General features: G+C 48.8%; 1 protein-coding gene across 2 annotated transcripts in view; it reads left to right on the top strand.

The window, feature by feature from the left end:
* Window positions 1–5,153: 5,153 nt before the first annotated feature.
* dhx33 (DEAH (Asp-Glu-Ala-His) box polypeptide 33) overlaps window positions 5,154–21,291 on the top strand; it is a 69,206-nt gene continuing 53,068 nt past the window's right edge. The window contains exons 1-2 of one of the 2 annotated variants that reach the window (XM_067978229.1): window positions 5,154–5,196; window positions 12,524–12,684. The gene's annotated coding sequence lies outside the window, so the exon portion shown is untranslated. Of the gene's footprint in view, window positions 5,197–12,523; window positions 12,685–21,291 lie in introns of those variants that run through there. The other variant, XM_067978228.1, reaches the window with a different exon arrangement.

The raw sequence follows: 21,291 nt of genomic DNA, 5'->3' as shown, positions 1-21,291 counted from the left end.
CTGGTTCCCCTTTATCCACCCTGTATGTTATGTCCTCAAAGAACTCAAGCAAATTTGTCAGACATGACTTCCACTTCGTAAAGCCATGCTGACTTTGTCCTATTAAATTATGTTTATCCAAATGTTCCGCTACTGTCTCCTTAGTAATAGACTCCAAAATTTTACCCACCACAGATGTTAGGCTAACTGGTCTATAATTTCCAGCCTTCTGCCTACTACCCTTTTTAAATAAGGGTGTTACATTAGCAGGTTTCCAATCTGCCGGGACCTTTGCCGAATCCAGAGAATTTTGGAAAATTATTACCAAAGCATCCACAATCCCTACTGCCACTTCCCTCAAGACCCTAGGATGTAAGCCATCAGGTCCAGGGGATTTATCTGCCTTGAGTCCCACTAATTTACTGAATACCAATTCCTTAGTGATTTTAATCGTATTTAGCTCCTCCCCCCCCCCTAGAGCCCCCTGTTTGTCCAGTGTTGGGATATTTTTAGTGTCCTCTACCGTAAAGACTGAAACAAAATATTTGTTCAGCATTTTTGCCATCTCCATGTTTCCCACCATTAATTTCCCGGTCTCATCCTCTAAGGGACCTACTTTTGCCTTAGCCACCCTTTTTCTTTTTATATAACTGTAGAAACTCTTGCTATCTTTTTATATTTTTTGCTAATTTATTTTCATAATCTATCTTCCAGGTTTTCTGCCTGTAATGTAGGGTTCAATTATCCGAACGTAGACTGGGGAAAAAACAGTGTAAAGGGTAAGGAAGGTGAAGAATTCCTAAAATGTGTACAGGAGAACTTTTTTAATCAGTATGTTTCTAGCCCAACGAGGGAGGAAGCAGTGCTGGATCTAGTTCTGAGGAATGAAGTAAAGCAAGTGGAGTGTGTTTCAGTGGGAGAACATCTGGGTAATAGTGATCATAATATAATTGGATTTAAAGTAGTTATGGAAAGGGACAAAGAAAAATCAAAGGTGAAAATACCCAGCTGAAGAGAGGCAATTTCAGTGAATTGAGAAGGGATCAAGCACAGGTGGACTGGGAACAAAGATTGGCCAGGAAAACAGTAAATGAGCAATGGGACATCCAAAGCTAGAGCTCCCTGGATGGGAAAGGAAATAGAGGTTAAAATAAAACAGGAAAAGGAGGTTTCTGACAAATGTCAGGTACTGAATACGGTCGTAAACCAGGCAGAATACAGAGAGTGCAGGGGGAAATTGAAAAAGGATATAAGACGGGCAAAGAGACAATATGAGAAAAGATTAGTGGGTAATATAAAAGGGAACCCAAAAATCTTTTTATATTTAATTCGTTCATGGGATGTGGGCATCACTGGCGAGGCTGGCATTTATTGCCCTTCCCTAATTGCCCTTGAGTTAGTGATGAGCCGCCTTCTTGAACCGCTGCAGTCCGTGTTCTCCCATGTCACTGTTCTCCCACAGTGCTGTTAGGAAGGGAGTTCCAGGATTTTGACCCAGCGACGATGAAGGAAAGGCGATATATTTCCAAGTCGGGATGGTGTGTGAGTTGGAGGGGAACGTGCAGGTGGTGTTCCCATTTGCTTGCTGCCCTTGTCCTTGTAGGTAGTAGAGGTCAAGGTTTGGGAGGTGCTGTCGAAGAAGCCTTGGTGAGTTGCTGCAGTGCATCCTGTCAGACAGTACACACTGCAGCCATGGTGTGCTGGTGGTGAAGGGAGTGTATGTTTAGGGTAGTGGATGGGGTGCCAATCAAGTGGACTGCTGGTGTCGAGCTTCTTGAGTTTTGTTGGAGCTGCACTCATCCAGGCAAGTGGAGAGTATTTCATCACACTCCTGACCCACAGCAATGTGGTTAATTCTTAATTGCCCTCTGAAATGCCCTAGCAAGCCACTCAGTTGTACAATCTTGCTAAAAAAAAATGTCATAATAAGAATAAAACCGGACGAACCACCCAGCATCGGACCACTAGGCACCGGACACGATAACGGCAAACCAAGCCCAGTCGACCCTGCAAAGTCCTTCTCACTAACATCTGGGGACTTGTGCCAAAATTGGGAGAGCTGTCCCACAGACTAGTCAAGCAACAGCCTGACATAGCCATACTCACAGAATCATACCTTTCAGCCAACGTCCCAGACTCTTCCATCACCATCCCTGGGTATGTCCTGTCCCACCGGCAGGACAGACCCACCAGAGGTGGCGGTACAGTGATATACAGTCAGGAGGGAGTGGCCCTGGGAGTCCTCAACATTGACTCTGGACCCCATGAAATCTCATGGCATCAGGTCAAACATGGGCAAGGAAACCTCCTGCTGATTACCACCTACCGTCCTCCCTCAGCTGATGAATCAGTCCTCCTCCATGTTGAACACCACTTGGAGGAAGCACTGAGGGTAGCAAGGGCACAGAATGTACTCTGGGTGGGGGACTTCAATACCCATCACCAAGGGTGGCTCGGTAGCACCACTACTGACCGAGCTGGCCGAGTCCTGAAGGACATAGCTGCCAGACTGGGCCTGCGACAGGTGGTGAGGGAACCAACACGAGGGTAAAACTTACTTGACCTCGTCCTCACCAATCTACCTGTCGCAGATGCATCTGTCCATGACCGTATTGGTAGGAGTGACCACCGCACAGTCCTCATGGAGATAAAGTCCCGTCTTCGCACTGAGGACACCATCCAACGTGTTGTGTGGCACTACCACCGTGCTAAATGGGATAGATTCAGAACCGACCTAGCAGCTCAAAACTGGGCATCCATGAGGCGCTGTGGGCCATCAGCAGCAGCAGAATTGTATTCCAGCACAATCTGTAACCTCATGGCCCGGCATATTCCTCACTCTACCATTAGCAACAAGCCAGGGGATCAACCCTGGTTCTCACTCTACCATTAGCAACAAGCCAGGGGATCAACCCTGGTTCAATGAGGAGTGTAGAAGAGCATGCCAGGAGCAGCACCAGGCGTACCAAAAATTTAGGTGCCAACCTGATGAAGCTACAACTCAGGACTACATGCATGCTAAACAGCGGAAGCAACATGCTATAGACAGAGCTAAGCGATTCCACAACCAACGGATCAGATCAAAGCTCTGCAGTCCTGCCACATCCAGTTATGAATGGTGGTGGACAATTAAACAACTAATGGGAGGAGGAGGATCTGTAAACATCCCCATCCTCAATGATGGCGGTGTCCAGCACGTGAGTGCAAAAGACAAGGCTGAAGCATTTGCAACCGTCCTCAGCCAGAAGTGCCGAGTGGACGATCCATCTCGGCCTCCTCCCGATATCCCCACCATCACAGAAGCCAGTCTTCAGCCAATTCGATTCACTCCATGTGATATCAAGAAATGGCTGAGTGCACTGGATACAGCAAAGGCTATGGGCCCCGACAACATCCCGGCTGTAATGCTAAAAACTTGTGCTCCAGAATGTGCTGCGCCTCTAGCCAAGCTGTTCCAGTACAGCTACAACACTGGCATCTACCCGACAATGTGGAAAATTGCCCAGGTATGTCCTGTCCACAAAAAGCAGGACAAATCCAATCCGGCCAATTACCGCCCCATCAGTCTACTCTCAATCATCAGCAAAGTGATGGAAGGTGTCGTCGACAGTGCCATCAAGCGGCACTTACTCACCAATAACCTGCTCACCGATGCTCAGTTTGGGTTCCGCCAGGACCACTCGGCTCCAGACCTCATTACAGCCTTGGTCCAAACATGGACAAAAGAGCTGAATTGCAGAGGTGAGGTGAGAGTGACTGCCCTTGACATCAAGGCAGCATTTGACCGAGTGTGGCACCAAGGAGCGCAAGTAAAATTGAAGTCAATGGGAATCAGGGGGAAAACTCTCCAGTGGCTGGAGTCATACCTAGCACAAAGGAAGATGGTAGTGGTTGTTGGAGGCCGATGATCTCAGCCCCAGGACATTGCTGCAGGAGTTCCTCAGGGCAGTGTCCTAGGCCCAACCATCTTCAGCTGCTTCATCAATGACCTTCCCTCCGTCATAAGGTCAGAAATGGGGATGTTCACTGATGATTGCACAGTGTTCAGTTCCATTCGCAACCCCTCAGATAATGAAGCAGTCCGTGCCCGCATGCAGCAAGACCTGGACAACATCCAGGCTTGGGCTCACAAGTGGCAAGTAACATTCACGCCAGATAAGTGCCAGGCAATGACCATCTCCAACAAGAGAGAGTCTAACCACCTCCCCTTAACATTCAACGGCATTACCATCGCCGAATCCCCCACCATCAACGTCCTGGGGGTCACCATTGACCAGAAACTCAACTGGACCAGCCATATAAATACTGTGGCTACGAGAGCAGGTCAGAGGCTGGGGATTCTGTGGCGAGTGACTCACCTCCTGACTCCTCAAAGCCTTTCCACCATCTACAAGGCACAAGTCAGGAGTGTGATGGAATACTCTCCACTTGCCTGGATGAGTGCAGCTCCAACAACACTCAAGAAGCTCGACACCATCCAGGACAAAGCAGCCCGTTTGATTGGCACCCCATCCACCACCCTAAACATTCACTCCCTTCACCACCGGCGCACTGTGGCTGCAGTGTGCACCATCCACAGGCTTCTTCGGTAACCATGGGGACAATGCTCGGTAACCATGGGGACAATGCTCGGTAACCATGGGGACAATGCTCGGTAACCATGGGGACAATGCTCGGTAACCATGGGGACAATGCTCGGTAACCATGGGGACAATGCCCAGTAACCATCGGGACGACGCTCGTTAACCACTCGTTTTTCACTCCAGAAACTCACCCTCTCGGAGTCACATTGATTTTGTTATTTTTCCTCCGTGTGCGATTCGGCGGTGTCAGATCGTTGAGCTCTATTTCCGGGAGAGCTCGGGTATTTCCGGGAGAGCTCGGGTATTTCCGGGAGAGCTCGGGTATTTCCGGGGAGAGCTCGGGTATTTCCGGGTGTGCTCGGGTGGTCGCGCTCTGATGACGTGATTGAGCGGGACTCTCCGGCCGGGCCTGCTCGTGTTGGATTTCGAGCGGCGGCCCGGACTCGTGGCTGCGTTGACCCGATGGAGCCCCCGGCCTCCTCCGGCCAAGAAGTTTAAAGCCTCACTGTGCGACCAGAGGCGCGACCATGCGTTCATCCAAGAGAGGGAGCAGCAGCGGAGAGGCCTGCCCATTCTACCGGGCTCGGGCAGGCTCATCGCCAGCTGCACCGGCTCGACACCGCCATCATCATAGGTACGGCCCCGGCCCGGACCCCCCCCCCCCCCGCCGCCGCCTCTCGGGCCGGACCCCCCCCCCCCCCTTCTCGGGCCCGGACCCCCCCCCCCCCCTTCTCGGGCCGGACCCCCCCCCCCCTTCTCGGGCCGGACCCCCCCCCCCCCTTCTCGGGCCGGACCCCCCCCCCCCTTCTCGGGCCGGACCCCCCCCCCCTTCTCGGGCCGGACCCCCCCCCCCCCCCTTCTCGGGCCGGACCCCCCCCCCCCTTCTCGGGCCGGACCCCCCCCCCCCCCTTCTCGGGCCGGACCCCCCCCCCCCCCCTCTCGGGCCGGACCCCCCCCCCCCCCCCCCCCCTCTCGGGCCGGACCCCCCCCCCCCCCTCTCGGGCCGGACCCCCCCCCCCCCCCCCTCTCGGGCCGGACCCCCCCCCCCCCTCTCGGGCCGGACCCCCCCCCCCCCTCTCGGGCCGGACCCCCCCCCCCCCCTCTCGGGCCGGACCCCCCCCCCCCCTCTCGGGCCGGACCCCCCCCCCCCCCTCTCGGGCCGGACCCCCCCCCCCCCTCTCGGCCGGACCCCCCCCCCCCCCTCTCGGGCCGGACCCCCCCCCCCCCCCTCTCGGGCCGGACCCCCCCCCCCCCCCCCCCTCTCGGGCCGGACCCCCCCCCCCCCCCCTCTCGGGCCGGACCCCCCCCCCCCCCCCTCTCGGGGCCGGACCCCCCCCCCCCCCTCTCGGGCCGGACCCCCCCCCCCCCTCTCGGGCCGGACCCCCCCCCCCCCCCTCTCGGGCCGGACCCCCCCCCCCCCCTCTCGGGCCGGACCCCCCCCCCCCCCCCTCTCGGGCCGGACCCCCCCCCCCCCCTCCTCGGGCCGGACCCCCCCCCCCCTCTCGGGCCGGACCCCCCCCCCCCCCCCCCCTCTCGCGGCCGGACCCCCCCCCCCCCCCCCTCTCGGGCCGGACCCCCCCCCCTCTCGGGCCGGACCCCCCCCCCCCCTCTCGGGCCGGACCCCCCCCCCCCCCCCTCTCGGGCCGGACCCCCCCCCCCCCCCTCTCGGGCCGGACCCCCCCCCCCCCCTCTCGGGCCGGACCCCCCCCCCCCCCCTCTCGGGCCGGACCCCCCCCCCCCCTTCGGGCCGGACCCCCCCCCTCTCGGGCCGGACCCCCCCCCCCCCCCTCTCGGGCCGGACCCCCCCCCCCCCCCCTCTCGGGCCGGACCCCCCCCCCCCCCCTCTCGGGCCGGACCCCCCCCCCCCCCCTCTCGGGCCGGACCCCCCCCCCCCCCCTCTCGGGCCGGACCCCCCCCCCCCCCCCTCTCGGGCCGGACCCCCCCCCCCCCCCCTCTCGGGCCGACCCCCCCCCCCCCCCTCTCGGGCCGGACCCCCCCCCCCCCCCTCTCGGGCCGGACCCCCCCCCCCCCCCTCTCGGGCCGGACCCCCCCCCCCCCCTCTCGGGCCGGACCCCCCCCCCCCCCCTCTCGGGCCGGACCCCCCCCCCCCCCCTCTCGGGCCGGACCCCCCCCCCCCCCTCTCGGGCCGGACCCCCCCCCCCCCCCAAGTACTCCACAAACATTCAGATTTGAGAATACGATTTCAATGTGTGGATTTATGAAAGCTTATATTACATAAGTGTCAGTGTGGCTCAGTGGTACTATTCTTGTCAGAAGTTGTGGATCAAGTTATGTTTCAGGACATAATTATCTAATCTAGTCTAACCCAGTTGGATAGGGTATGGTATCCTAATGATAATGGAGCTGACTCGCAACCCAGAGCTTGTGAAATTAAATAAAATAATTTGTGGGCTAGTATTAGAAAAATGAGCATGAAAGCTGTTGTAAAAACCAAACTGGTTCACTAATGTCCATCAAAGAACATAGGAAGAGGAGTCGGCCATTCAGCCCCTTGAGCCTATTCTGCCCCTTGAGCCTATTCTGCCATTGATTTAGATCATGGCTGATCTGTACCTCAACTCCATTTACCTGCCTTTGCTCCAACAAAAATCGATCAATCTCAGTTTTGAAATTTTCAGTTAACCCCCAGACTCGACAGCTTTTTTGGGGAGAGAGTTCCAGATTTCCACTCCCCTCTGTGTGAAGAAGTGCTTCCTGACATCACCCCTAAACGGCCTAGCTCTAATTTTAAGGTTATGCTCCCTTGTCCTGGACTCCCCACCAGAGGAAATAGTTTCTCTCTCTTTACCCTTTCAAATCCTTTAATCATCTTAAACATCTCAATTAGATCACCCCTTAATCTATATATGAAGAATACGAGCCCAGTCTATTTAACCTGTCATCATAATTTAACCCATTTAGCCCCGGTATTATTCTGGTGAATCTGGGCTGCACTCCCTCCAAGGCCAATATATCCTTCCTGAGGTGCAGTGTCCAGAACTGAACCCAGTCTCCAGATGTGGTCTAACCAGAGCTTTATATAACTGGAGCAAAACTTCCACCCCTTTGTATTCCAGCCCTCTCGAGATAAAGGCCAACATTCCATTCGCCTTTTTAATTATTTTTTGTACCTGTCCACTAGCTTTTAGTGATTTCTGGTTTCCTAAATCTCTCTGTTCCTCCACAGTTCCTGGCTTGTCACCATTTAGAAAATACTCTGATCTATCTTTGAGGTCCAAAGTGGATGACCTCACACTTCCGCACATTGAATTCCATCTGCCACAGTTTTGCCCACTCACTGAATCTATCAATGTCCCTTTGTAACTTTCTGCTCCCATCTACACTATTTACAGTGCCACCTAACTTAGTGTCCAACAGCTTTATTTGGAATCACAAGCTTTCGGAGCTTTCCTCCTTCGTCAGGTGAGTGTAGGATTCCATAAATGCACAGCATATATAGTCAGAGAACAATGCCTGGTGATTACAGATAATCTTTCCAAATGCCTGTTATCACACCTCGGCATGGATATAATCAAAGCAATCAAAAGGAGTGGATGGTGTTCAGACAGAGAAACATTACATCCCAGACTACTGAATACACAAGCGGTCAAAACACAAAGACAGACACACAGAGAGAGAGAGAGAGAGACACCCGAAAGGGAGAGAACGACCAGTTGTATTAAAAACAGATTTTAAAAAAGTTATCTGTTTTTAATACAACTGGTCATTCTCTCTCTGTCTGTGTCTGTCTTCGTGTTCTGACCACTTGTGTATTCAGTAGTCTGGGATGTAATGTTTCTCTGTCTGAACACCATCCACTCCTTTGATTGCTTTGATTATATCTATGCCGAGGTGTGATAACGGGCATTTGGAAAGATTATCTGTAATCACCAGGTATTGTTCTCTGACTATATATGCTGTGCATTTATGGAATCCCACACTCACCTGACGAAGGAGGAAAGCTCCGAAAGCTTGTGATTCCAAATAATGCTGTTGGACTATAACCTGGTGTTGTAAGACTCCTTACATTTGTCCACCCCAGTCCATCACCGGCATCTCCACATCATAATTTAGTGTCGTCAGCAAACCTAGATATACGGCTCTTCTTTCATTCATAAATATAGTGAAAAGCTGAGGCCCCAGTACAGATCCCTGGGGGACACCACTAGTCACTTCCTGCCAATCTGAGTACATACCCAATATCCCTACTCTCTCTCTGGTTAGGAGGTAGCTCCGAACCAATTCCCTACCCATGTCAATAGGTTGCCTCCAATTCCATGTGCTTTCATTTTTGTTAACTGTTTCTTATGTGGAACCTTATCGAATGTCTTCTGGAAGTCCATAAAATAACACCCATAGACACCCCCTTATCAACCCCCCTCAAAATATTTGAAAATCACAAGCTTTCGTAGATTATCTCCTTCGTCAGGTGAGCGTGGGACTCCTACGCTCACCTGACGAAGGAGATAATCTCCGAAAGCTTGTGATTTTCAAATAAAATTGTTGGACTATAACCTGGTGTTGTAAGATTCTTTACAATTGTCAACCCCAGTCCATCACCGGCATCTCCACATCATGGCCCCTCAAAATAATTCAACTAGGTTCGTTAGACATGATTTACCCTTTACAAATCCAGGCTTGGCTCATATTTGTCCAAATTATCAGTCACTCTGTTCCAAGTAACAGATTCTAGTAATTTCCCCTCAACTGATGCTGGACTAACAGGTCAATAATTTCCTGGTTTATCTCTCCTACCCTTCTTAAACAGTGGAGTGACATTGGCAGTTTCCCAATCGAAGGGGACAATGCCTGAATCGAGAGAGTTTTGGAAGATCACGATTAAAGCATCTGCAATTTCCTCACCTTTTAATCCCCTGGGGGGGAAACCATCGGATCCTGGAGATTTATCTCTCTTTAGTCTCATTATTTTCTCCATCACCATTTTACTTATATTGAATCTTGTTAGTTCCTCCCCTTGATTTATTTTTAGTTTTCCTTGTATCTCTGGTATTTTATCCTCCTCTTCTACAGTGAAGACCGATATAAAGTAATTATTTAGCAAGTCTGTCATTTCCTGATTTCCAATTACAGTATCACCTGCGTCTGTCATTAGAGCCCACATTTCTCTCAGCCACCCTCTCTCTTAATATATTTGTAAAACCCTTTAGCGTTGTCCTTGATTTCCCTCGCAAGCTTTTTCTCATTCCCTTTTTGCAGCTCTTACCACTTTCTTTGTATCCATTTACTGCTCTTTATCCCTCTCCCAATCCGTGGAATCTCTGCTGTTCTTTGCCTTCGTATAAACCCTTTCTCTTAGTTTTATACTATCTCTTACTTCCCGTGTTGACCAAAGTTGTTTAATTACACAAGTCGAGTCCTTGCCCTTTAGGGGGTATGTACAGGTCTTGTATTCTACCAAATACTTTTTTGAACATCTCCCACTGCTCATCTATAGTTTTATCCATTAATAGTTCTGCCCAGTCTGTTGTCAGTTCTTGCCTCATCCCTCTAAAGTCAGCCTTACCTAAACTTAAAACCTTGGTTTGTGACTCACCTTCTCCCTCTCAAACCTAATATGGAATTTGACTAATTCAGGCTTATTACTGATAATTAAATCTCGTTGGTTCAAGAACATATTGTTCCAGAAAACTACCCAAATACACTCAAGAAATTTTCTGCCTTTGGGTGTCTGTTTCCCCAGTCAATGTGAAATTTAAAGTCTCCCATTATAACCGCTCTGCTTTTGCTACAAGTTCCTCTGATATTCATATTTATGTATCCCGCTGCTTCATCACTGCTGTCAGGAGATCTGTGGACCACTCCCACCAAAGTCTTGCATCCTTTTTTATTCCTCCATTCTACTCAGAGTTTCTACTGCCTGCTCACCCTTACTGATATCCCCTCTTTCTAATGCTGCAAAAGTATCCTTTATCAATATTGCTCCGCCTCCTTTTCCAATTTCCCTGTCCTTTCTAAAGATCTGATAACCTGGAATATTTATCTCCCAGTTATGCCCAGCTTATAGCCAGGTCTCAGTGATGGCCATGGCATCATACTTTTAAGCTGGCTTTGGGCTTCTAATTCACTTGTTTTATTCCTTATGCTACATGTAATAGTGTCTAAAACTCTTAATTGGGCAACAGACCCTACCCTGCCCTTTTGCTCTGATGCTCTTTTCTCACGCTTTTTAACTGACCACTCTGCTTGTGATCAGGAAGGAAGCCTGCGGTGTATACCTGGTCTGGGCTACATGTGACTCTGGTCAAACCCGACGTGGGTGACTATTCGTCCCTTCTGAAGTGGCCTAGCAAGCTACTTAAATTCCCTATCTAACACGATTGTGGGGCAACATCACCAAGACTAGAGCAGTCTGAGGAGAAGGTCACCGCCTCAGGGGAAGTAATGTGGCCTTGGCAGCATCGCTGCATCTTGTGGAGTAAGGGAGTGATGCTTCATCAGAATGAGATGTTAAAACAAGGCCCCACCTGCCTGTTCAGATCACATAACGCTTTATTGCAGAACAACCGTGAGTTTCAGTGTCCTGGTCAATGTTTAGCTCTTAACCAATACTAGTAAAACAAGACTAAGTGATCAACCTTTTCACTGCTGCTTATGTGCAAATTGGCTGCCATGTTTGCCTACTATACAACGGTGTCTAAGCTTCAAAATGTGGAGATGCCGGTGATGGACTGGGGTTGACAATTGTAAACAATTTTACAACACCAAGTTATAGTCCAGCAATTTTATTTTAAATTCACAAGCTTTCGGAGATTTTCTCCTTCCTCAGGTAAATGTTTACCTGAGGAAGGAGAAAATCTCCGAAAGCTTGTGAATTTAAAATAAAATTGCTGGACTATAACTTGGTGTTGTAAAATTGTTTACAATAAGCTTCAAAAGTAATTGGCTGTTAAGTGCTTACAGGTGTTCTGAGATATGAAAGGTGCTATATCAGTGCAAGTTCTCGCTATAAAGTGTGAGAGACCAGGAATGGTAGTGAGCAAAGTGCAGCCAACAAGACTGCAGTTGCACTGACAAAACTCCATTTCTGTGGCAACATTTTTTTTAACAAAAGATTGCAGGTGGCAGCATTCACTTTCTCAGAACAGTGAGAAGACAATAGACCACCTTTTAAACACTTTTTTAAAACCTAGCCTCACAAGTACTGTTGTTGTCCACTTGGTGCTATCTGGTGTGAAGCCTGAGTGAAGTCAGATGGATTCCTGGATGGCATTTCTCATTGCATAACTTTGGTGTGTTTTAGATTTAGCTCGGGACCTGACTCCCGAGTTAGCATGCCTATTTTGCATTGTTGTACTGATGGGAAAGTGGCAGTATAATTACAATCAAAATCATCGATTCAACACAAGCATCAAATAAGGCAAAGAGGGCAGCTGTAAAATAAATGTGATGTGGAGATGCCGGTGATGGACTGGGGTTGACAAATGTAAAGAATCTTACAACACCAGGTTATAGTCCAACAATTTTATTTGATAATCTCCGAAAGCTTGTGATTTTCAAATAAAATTTTTGGACTATAACCTGGTGTTGTAAGATTCTTTACATTTGTAAAATAAATGGACGTGGAACATCGGATAAATGATGTCGAATACCGTTCCAAACTGCCAGAACACGTGTTTCACTTTAATACATTGTTGTTACACACTGTATTAATCTGTTTAAAAACCATAAGCTTTTTGGTAAACATACTTAAAATTTTGTTTCAAATCTCTCAAAATGGTGATAGTTTTGGTACAGGCTGTTAGAACATTCCTCTCCTAGGATCTTGCTTCAAATCTAGCCTATATCATAGGAGAAAAGGTCTCCTCAACCTGCTGGTTCTGAGGGTCACAAGGAAAATGAGCTTGGGCAGTCTCAACTTGCACAGAGCTCTCAGGTCAGTGATGGTGGGAAGGCTCACTCAGAGTATAGATCCTCTTCTCACTTTTATTTTTTAATTCTAGGTGAGACAGGTTCTGGGAAGACGACGCAGATTCCTCAGTATCTGTATGAAGCCAGCATCGGACGGCAAGGTGTCATAGCCATCACTCAACCCCGGCGTGTAGCTGCTATCTCACTCGCAGCCAGGGTCTCTGAAGAAAAGAAAACCCAGTTAGGCACATTGGTACGGTTGTTTTTTTCATTCTCGGGATGTGGGCGTCCCTGGCAAGGCCAGCATTTATTGTCCATCCCTAGTTGCCCTTGAGAAGATGGTGGTGAGCCGCCTTCTTGAACCATAATGCTGTTAGGTAGGGAGGTCCTGGATTTTGACTCAGCGCCGATGAAGGAACAGCCGATGTATGTCCAAATCGGGATGGTGTGTGATTTGGAGGGAAGCTTCGAGGTGATGGTGTTCCCATGCACCTGCTGCCCTTCTCCTTCAGTGATGGAGGTCACGGGTTTGGGAGGTGCTGTCGAAGAAGCCTTGGCAAGTTGCTGCAGTGCATCTGCAGAACACACTGCAGCTGCAGTGCGTCCATGGTGGAGGGAGTGAATGTTTAAGGCGGTCGATGGGCTGCTGATCGAGCGGACTGCTTTGTCCTGGATTGTGTCGAGCTTCTTGAGTGCTTGTTGAGCTGCACCAGTCCAGGGAAGTGGAGAGTATTCCATCACACTCCTGACTTGTGCCCTGTAGATGCTGGAAAGGCTTTGGGGAGTCAGGAGGTGAGTCACTTGCTGCAGAATATGCCAGGTATGACTCCAGCCACTGGAGAGTTTTCCTCCTGATTCCATTGACTTCAGTTTTACTAGGGCTCCTGGGTGCCACACTCGGTCAAATGCTGCCTTGATATCAAGGGCAATCACTCTCACCTCACCTCTGGAATTCAGGTCTTGGGTCCATGTTTGGATCAAGGCTGTAATGAGGTCTGGAGCTGAGTGGTCCTGGCGGAACCCAAACTGAGCCTCAGTGAGCAGGTTATTGGTGAGTAAGTGCCACTTGATAGCACTTTGCTGATGATTGAGAGTAGACTGAGGACGGTAATTGGCCGGATTGGATTTGTCCTGCTTTTTGTGGACAGGACATATCTGGGCAATTTTCCACATTGTCGGGTAGATGCCAGTGTTGTAGCTGTACTGGAACAGCTTGGCTAGAGGCACGGCTAGTTCTGGAGCACAAGTCTCCAGCACTACAGCTGGGATACTGTCAGGATCTGTAACCTTTGCTGTATCCAGTGCACTCAGCCGTTTTCTGATATTATGTGGAGTGAATCGAATTGACTGAGGACTAGAATCTGTGATGGTACGGATATCGGGAGGAGGCCAAGAAGGTTCATCCACTCGGCACTTCTGGCTGAAGATGGTTGTGAACATTTCAGCCTTGTCTTTTGCACTCGTGCTGGGCTCTGCCATTATTGAGGACGGGGATGTTCATGGAGCCTCCTCCTCCCCTTAGTTGCTTAATCGTCCAGCACCATTTACGACTGGATGTGGCAGGACTGCAGAGCTTTGACCTGATCAGTTGGTTGTAGGATCGCTTAGCTCTGTCCATATCATGTTGCTTACGCTGTTTAACTGGAACATTGGCAGCATCCTCTTCTTTAGTGAAGACAAGTGCAAAGTACTTGCAGCAGGTGGTGAGAGACCAACACCAACACACCACACACTTGACCTGTAACTGTTGTAGCAGATTGCCACCTAATTTTCAGATACACCTGGTACTGTTCCCATGCTCACTCATTTAACCAGGGTTGATCACCTGGTTTGATGGTGATGGAGGAGTGATAGATATGCCGGGCCATGAGGTACAGATTGTGGTGGAATACAGTTCTGCTGCTGCTGATGGCCCACATCAATTCATGGATTCCCAATTTTGAGCTGCTAGATCTGTTATTAATCTATCCCACTTAGCACGGTGGTAGTGTCCTCAGTGTGAAGACGGGACTAGATCTCCAGAAGGACTGTGCGATGGTCACTCCTACCAATAGTGTCATAGACAGAAGCATCTGCAACAGGTAGATTGATGAGGATGAGGTCAAGTAGGTTATTCCCTCATGTTGGTTCTCTCACCACCTGCCGTAAGTACTTTGCATTTTTGTCTTCACTAAGGAAAAGGATGTTGCCAATATCACAGTAAAGGAGGAGGTAGTAGCGATATTGGATAGGATTAAAAACAGATAAAGAGGAGGTTGACAGTGCTCAAAGTAGAAATGTCATCCGGTCCAGATGGGATACATCCTCGGTTACTGAGGGAAGTAAGGGTGGAAATTGTGGAGGCTCTGACCTCAATCTTCCAATCCTCCTCAGATATGGGGGTGGTGCCAGAGGACTGGAGGGTTGCAAATGTTACACCCCTGTTTAAACAGGAGGAGCGGGATAAACAGGTAACTACTGGCCAGTCAGCTTCTAGAGACAATAATCTATGACAAAAATAATTGTCACTTGGAAGAACATGTTAAAGGCAAATCATGTTTGTCAAACTTAATTGAGTTCTTTGATGAAGTAACGGAGAGGGTTGATGAGGGTAGTGTGATTGATGTTGTGTATATGGACTTTCAAAAGGTTTGATAAAGTATCACATAATAGACTTCTTAGCAGAATTAAAGCCCATGGGATTAAAGGGACAGTGGCAGCATGGATACAAAATTGGCTGCGGGACAGAAAGCAGAGAGTAGTGGTGAACGGTTGTTTTTCAGACTGGAGGGAAGTATACAGTGGTGTTCCCCAGGGGATGGTATTAGGACCACTGCTCTTTTTGATATATATTAATGACCTGAACTTGGGTGAACTTGGGTATACAGGGTATAATTTCAAAGTTTGAAGATGCCGCAAAGCTTTGAAATATAGTAAACAATGTGGAGGACATAGACATACTGGTGAAATGGGCAGTCACATGGCAGATGAAATTTAACGCAGAGAAGTGTGAAGTGATGCATTTTGGAAGGAAAAATAAGGAGAGGCAATATAAACTCAAGTCATTTCCCAGACTGTCAGTGACCTCATCAACTCTGGAGATCGATTTTCCCCCACCCCCCACCACAGCCTCCAACCTCGTCGTTCCCCCAACCCCACACAACCCGCTTCTATCTCCTTCTCAAGATCCACAAACAGGGCAGTCCCGATAGGCCCATCGTTTCAGCCTGTTCTTGCTCCATGTAACTAATTTCTTCCGACCTTGACTCTTTTTTTTCTCTCCTTGTCCAGTCTCTTCCTACCACATCCGCGACTCTTCTGACGCCCTCCGCCACTTTAACAGTTTCCAGTTCCCCGGCCCTAACTATCTCCTTTTCACCATGGACATCCAGTTCCTCTACACCTCCATCCCCCAGCAGGACGGCCTGTGGGCCCTCCACTTCCTTCTTGAACGGAGGCCCAACCAGTCCCCATCCACCACCACCCTCCTCCGCCTGGCTGAACTTGTTCTTACATTGAACAACTTCTCCTTTGACTCCACTCACTTCCCCCAAATAAAAGGAGTCTCTGTGGGAACCCATATGGGTCCTAACTATGCCTGCCTTTTTGTGGGATACATGGAACATTCCTTGTTCCAGTCCTACTCAAGGCCCCTCCCTCACCTCTTTTTCCGGTACATTGATGACTCTATCAGTGCTGTTTCCTGCTCTTGCCCTGAACTGGAAAATTGCATCAACTTTGCTTCCAATTTCCACCCTTCCCTCGCCCTCACATGGTCCATCTCCAACTCTTCCCTTCCCTTCCTCAACTTCTCCATCTCCATTTCTGGGGATAGGCTGTCCACCAATATCTATTATAAGCCCACCGGCTCTCACAGCTACCTTGATTACACTTCCTCCCACCCCACTTCCTGTAAGGACTCTATTCCATTCTCCCAGTTTCTCTATCTCCATCACATCTTTTCCGACGATGCCACTTTCCACACCAGTGCTTCCGCTATGTCTTCCTTTTTCCTTAACCGAGGATTCCCCTCCACTGTAGTTGACAGGGCCCTCGACTGTGTTCATCCCATTTCCCGCACTTCTGCCCTCATCCCTTCCCCTCCCTCCCAGAACCACGATACGAGTCCCCCTTGTCCTCACCTTCCACCCACCAGCCTCCAGATTCAACGTATCGTCCTCTGTCATTTCTGCCAACTCCAGCGTGACGCCACCACCAAACACAGCTTCCCCTCCCCTTTCAGCATTCTGAAGGGATCGCTCCCTCCGCGACACCCTAGTCCACTCTTCCATTGCACCCAACACCCGCTCTTCTCCTCACAGCACCTTCTCATGCGAACGCAGGAGATGTAACACCTGTCCTTTCACCTCCTCCCTTCCCGAACACTCCTTCCAGGTGAAACGGTGATTTACTTGTACTTCTTTCAATTTAGTTTTCTGTATTCACTGCTCGCTATGCAGTCTCCTCTACATTTTTTTTTACTTATTCGTGGGATGTGGGCGTCGCTGGCAAGGCCGGCATTTATTGCCCATCCCTAATTGCCCTTGAGAAGGTGGTGGTGAGCCGCCTTCTTGAACCGCTGCAGTCCGTGTGGTGAAGGTTCTCCCACAGTGCTGTTAGGAAGGGAGTTCCAGGATTTTGACCCAGCAACGATGAAGGAACGGCGATATATTTCCAAGTCGGGATGGTGTGTGACTTGGAGGGGAACGTGCAGGTGGTGTTGTTCCCATGTGCCTGCTGCTCTTGTCCTTCTAGGTGGTAGAGGTCGCAGGTTTGGGAGGTGCTGTCGAAGAAGCCTTGGCGAGTTGCTGCAGTGCATCCTGTGGATGGTGCACACTGCAGCCACTGTGCGCCGGTGGTGAAGGGAGTGAATGTTTAGGGTGGTGGATTGGGTGCCAATCAAGCGGGCTGCTTTGTCCTGGATAGTGTCAAGCTTCTTGTGTTGTTGGAGCTGCACTCATCCAGGCAAGTGGAGAGTATTCCATCACACTCCTGACTTGTGCCTTGTAGATGGTGGAAAGGCTTTGGGGAGTCAGGAGGTGAGTCACTCGCCACAGAATACCCAGCCTCTGACCTGCTCTTGTAGCCACAGTATTTATGTGGCTGGTCCAGTTAAGTTTCTGGTCAATGGTGACCCCTGGGATGTTGATGGTGGGGGATTCAGCGATGGTAATGCCGCTGAATGTCAAGGAGAGGTGGTTAGACTCTCTCTTGTTGGAGATGGTCATTGTCTGGCACGAATGTTACTTGCCACTTATGAGCCCAAGCCTGGATGTTGTCCAGGTCTTGCTGCATGCGGGCTCGGACTGCTTCATTATCTAAGGAGTTGCGAATGCACTGGGGAGACCAAATGCAGATTGGGTGATCGCTTAGCTGAACACCTCCGCTCAGTCCGCAAGTGTGACCCTGACCGTGCCATTTTAATTCCCTGTCCCACTCCCTCTCTGTCCTCGGCCTCTTACACTCTTCCAATGAAGCTCAACAGAAGCTCGAGGAACAGCACCTCATCTTTTGATTAGGCACTTTATACACCCTTTACACCTATTGATTTCAATAACCTCAGATCCTAACCACTGCTCCCATTTTTTCGGTCAGCAGGTGCTGGTTATGGTTCTGCTGTTGCCATTTACAGCTCCTCTAGACCCATCTTTTGTTTCTTTACTTGTCCCATTCCCACCCTCCTCACCTCGCACCATCATCCCTTTTGTCATTTAATCACTCCTGCCCTCCACCCTATCACAGACCTTCCCTTTTGTTCTTTCCTTCCCCTTCCCTCCCCCATCTTTTCCCTGATTCTGTACAAGCTCAAAAACTTTAACTCAACATCTTCCAGTCCTGACGAAAGGTCATCAAACGTTAAATCTATTTCTTTCTCCGCAAATGCTGTCTGGCCTGCTGAGTATTTCCAGCATTTTCTGTTTTTATTATTATGAATTAAATTGTACAATTTTAAAGGGGTTGCAGGAACACAGAGACCTGGGGGTGTATGTTCACAAATCTTTCAAGGTAGCAGGACAAGTTAAGAGGTTGTTAAAAAAAGTATATGGAATCCTTAGCTTTATAAATAGAGGCATAGAGTACAAAAGCAAGGAAGTTATGCTAAATCTTTATAAATCACTGATTAAGTCTCAGCAGGAGTATTGTGTCCAATTCTGGGCACCGCACTTCAGAAAGGATTTCAAGGCCTTGGAGAAGGTGCAGAGGAGATTTACTGGAACAGTGGCCCAAATAAGCGTTCTTTATACAAACGCATGGAGTATAAGGAACAAATTGAATGAATTCAACTTGGAGGGTACGACATGGTAGCCATTACTGAGACATGGCTGCGAAATGGTCAGGACTGGGAACTGAATATTCCAGGTTTTAAGGTCGACAGGAAGGAGAGGGAAACTGGCAGCAGGGGAGGAGGAGCCTGAGTGATTAAGGATGAAATTACTTCGATGATAAGAGAAGAAAAGAGAAGACAAGTAAGCAGGCAGTGGAGACTTTATGGGTAGAATTAAGAAATAAAAAAGGATTTAAGACTAGTGGGAGTTGTCTGTAGGTCCCCTGGTAGCACCTGTGAAGTGGCAGAACGTATAAATGCAGAGATTAGACAAGTATGTAGCAAAAGCAGAGTGGTTTTAATGGGGGATTTTAACTTCCATGTAGATTGGGATAAGCAGACGAGCTCATATCAGAAAGGTAGTGAATTTCTTGAGTGTGCTCAGGACAGCTTTCTGCAACAACGTGTCTCAGAGCCAGCAAGGGTGCAGGCCATGTTAGATTTAATAATGAGTAATGAGCCAGATTTAGTTAACAGCCTAATGGTGTGTGAACATTTATCTAATAGCGATCGTAATATGATTGTGTTCAACGTTGTGTTTGAAAGGGAGAAACCCGTATCAGCTGCTGGGCAAATCTGTTAATGGGTAAAACAACAGATCATCAGTGGGAGGTGTTCAAAAAAGAATTTAACGTGATACAGAACCAGTTTATACCCCTAAGGGGCAAGAACTCTACTTACCAAAAAAAACAGTCATGGATGACAAAAGAGGTAAAGGACAACATAAAACTAAAAGAAAAAGCATTCAAAAATGCAAAAAATAGCACAAATCCTGGCAACTGGGAGAGATACAAAGAACAGTAAAGGGTGACAAAACAGATAGTAAGAGCTACAAATAGGGAGTATGAAAAGAAACTTGCAAGGGATATCAAAATCAACACAAAAAATTTACAATTATATTAGGAAAAAGAGGGTGGTCAAGAGCATTGTGGGCCCCTTAAAAACTGATAATGGTGAGATTGTAAATGAAAATAGGGAAATGGCGGACATGTTAAATACTTACTTTGCGTCAGTATTTACAGTAGAAGCAGAGGACGGCATGCCAGACACCCCAAGGAAACTAATTTTGAATCAGGGATGGGGTCTCACCATAATTAACATAAGCAAATTAACAGTAATGAAGAGAATAATGCACTATAGAGTGACAAATCCCCAGGACCAGATGGTTTCCATCGCAGGGTTTTAAAGAAAAGTTTGCAGATGCCCTAACTATAATATTGCAAAGTTCTCTCAATTCAGGAACCATTCCTTTAGATTGGAAAATTGCACATGTCACTCTGCTATTTAAGAAAGGTGACAGAGGGAAACCAGGGAATTATAGACCAGTTAGCCTATCATCTGTCGTCTGGAAATTACTAGAGTCTATAATTAAGGATAGAGTGACTGAACACCTTGAAAATTTTCAGCTGATCAGTGAGAGCCAGCATGGATTTGTAAAGGGTAGATCATGTCTGACACACCTGACTGAATTTTTTGAAGAGATGACTAAAGTAGTGGACAGGGGAATGTCAATGGATGTCGTTTATATGGACTTCTAGAGAGCATTTGATAAAGTCCCTCATAAGAGACTGTTGGCTAAAGTTGAAGCTCATGGAATTGAGGGCAAATTATTGACCTGGTTAGGAAATTGGCTGAGCGGCAGGAGACGGAGAGTAGGGATAATGGGCAGGTACTCAAATTGGCAGGATGTGACTAGTGGTGTCCCACAGGGATCTGTGTTGGGGCCTCAACTATTCACTGCATTTATTAACGACTTAGATGACGGGATAGAGAGCCACATATCCAAGTTTGCTGATGACACAAAGATAGGCAGCATTGTAAGCAGTGTAGATGGAAGCATAAAATTACAGAGAGATATTAATAGATTCAGTGAACGGGCAAAACTGTGGCACCTTAGGAAGGATATATTGGCCTTGGAGGGAGTGCAGCGTAGATTTACTAGAATGATACCTGGACTCCAAGGGTTAAATTACGAGGCGAGATTACACAAACCAGGGTTGTATTCCTGGAATTTAGAAGATTATGGGGTGATTTGACCATAGCATACAAGGCTACGGACCAAATGCTGGAATATGGGATTAGAGTAGACAGGGCTTGATGGCCAGCGCGGACACGATGGGCCGAAGGGCCTCTATCCGTGCTGTATGACTCTGACTCTATTAAGGGGAACTGATGGGGTGGATAGAGAAACTATTGAGGAGAGGTTGAGTAGATTGGGACTCTACTCATTGGAGTTCAGAAGAATGAGAGGCGATCTTATTGAAACATATAAGATTGTGAAGGGTCTTGATCGGGTGGATGCAGTAAGGATGTTCCCAAAGATGGGTGAAACTAGAACTAGGGGGCATAATCTTAGAATAAGGGGCTGCTCTTTCAAAACTGAGATGAGGAGAAACTTCTTCACTCAGAGGGTGGTAGGTCTGTGGAATTTGCTGCCCCAGGAAGCTGTGGAAGCTACATCATTAGATAAATTTAAAACAGAAATAGACAGTTTCCTAGAAGTAAAGGGAATTAGGGGTTATGGGGAGCGGGCAGGAAATTGGACATGAAGCTGAG

Source organism: Heptranchias perlo, unplaced genomic scaffold (assembly GCF_035084215.1).
Source record: "Heptranchias perlo isolate sHepPer1 unplaced genomic scaffold, sHepPer1.hap1 HAP1_SCAFFOLD_251, whole genome shotgun sequence".
Taxonomy (NCBI): domain Eukaryota; kingdom Metazoa; phylum Chordata; class Chondrichthyes; order Hexanchiformes; family Hexanchidae; genus Heptranchias; species Heptranchias perlo.
The sequence above is the reverse complement of the archived record's forward strand: the minus strand, read 5'-3'. Positions and strand labels throughout refer to the sequence as shown.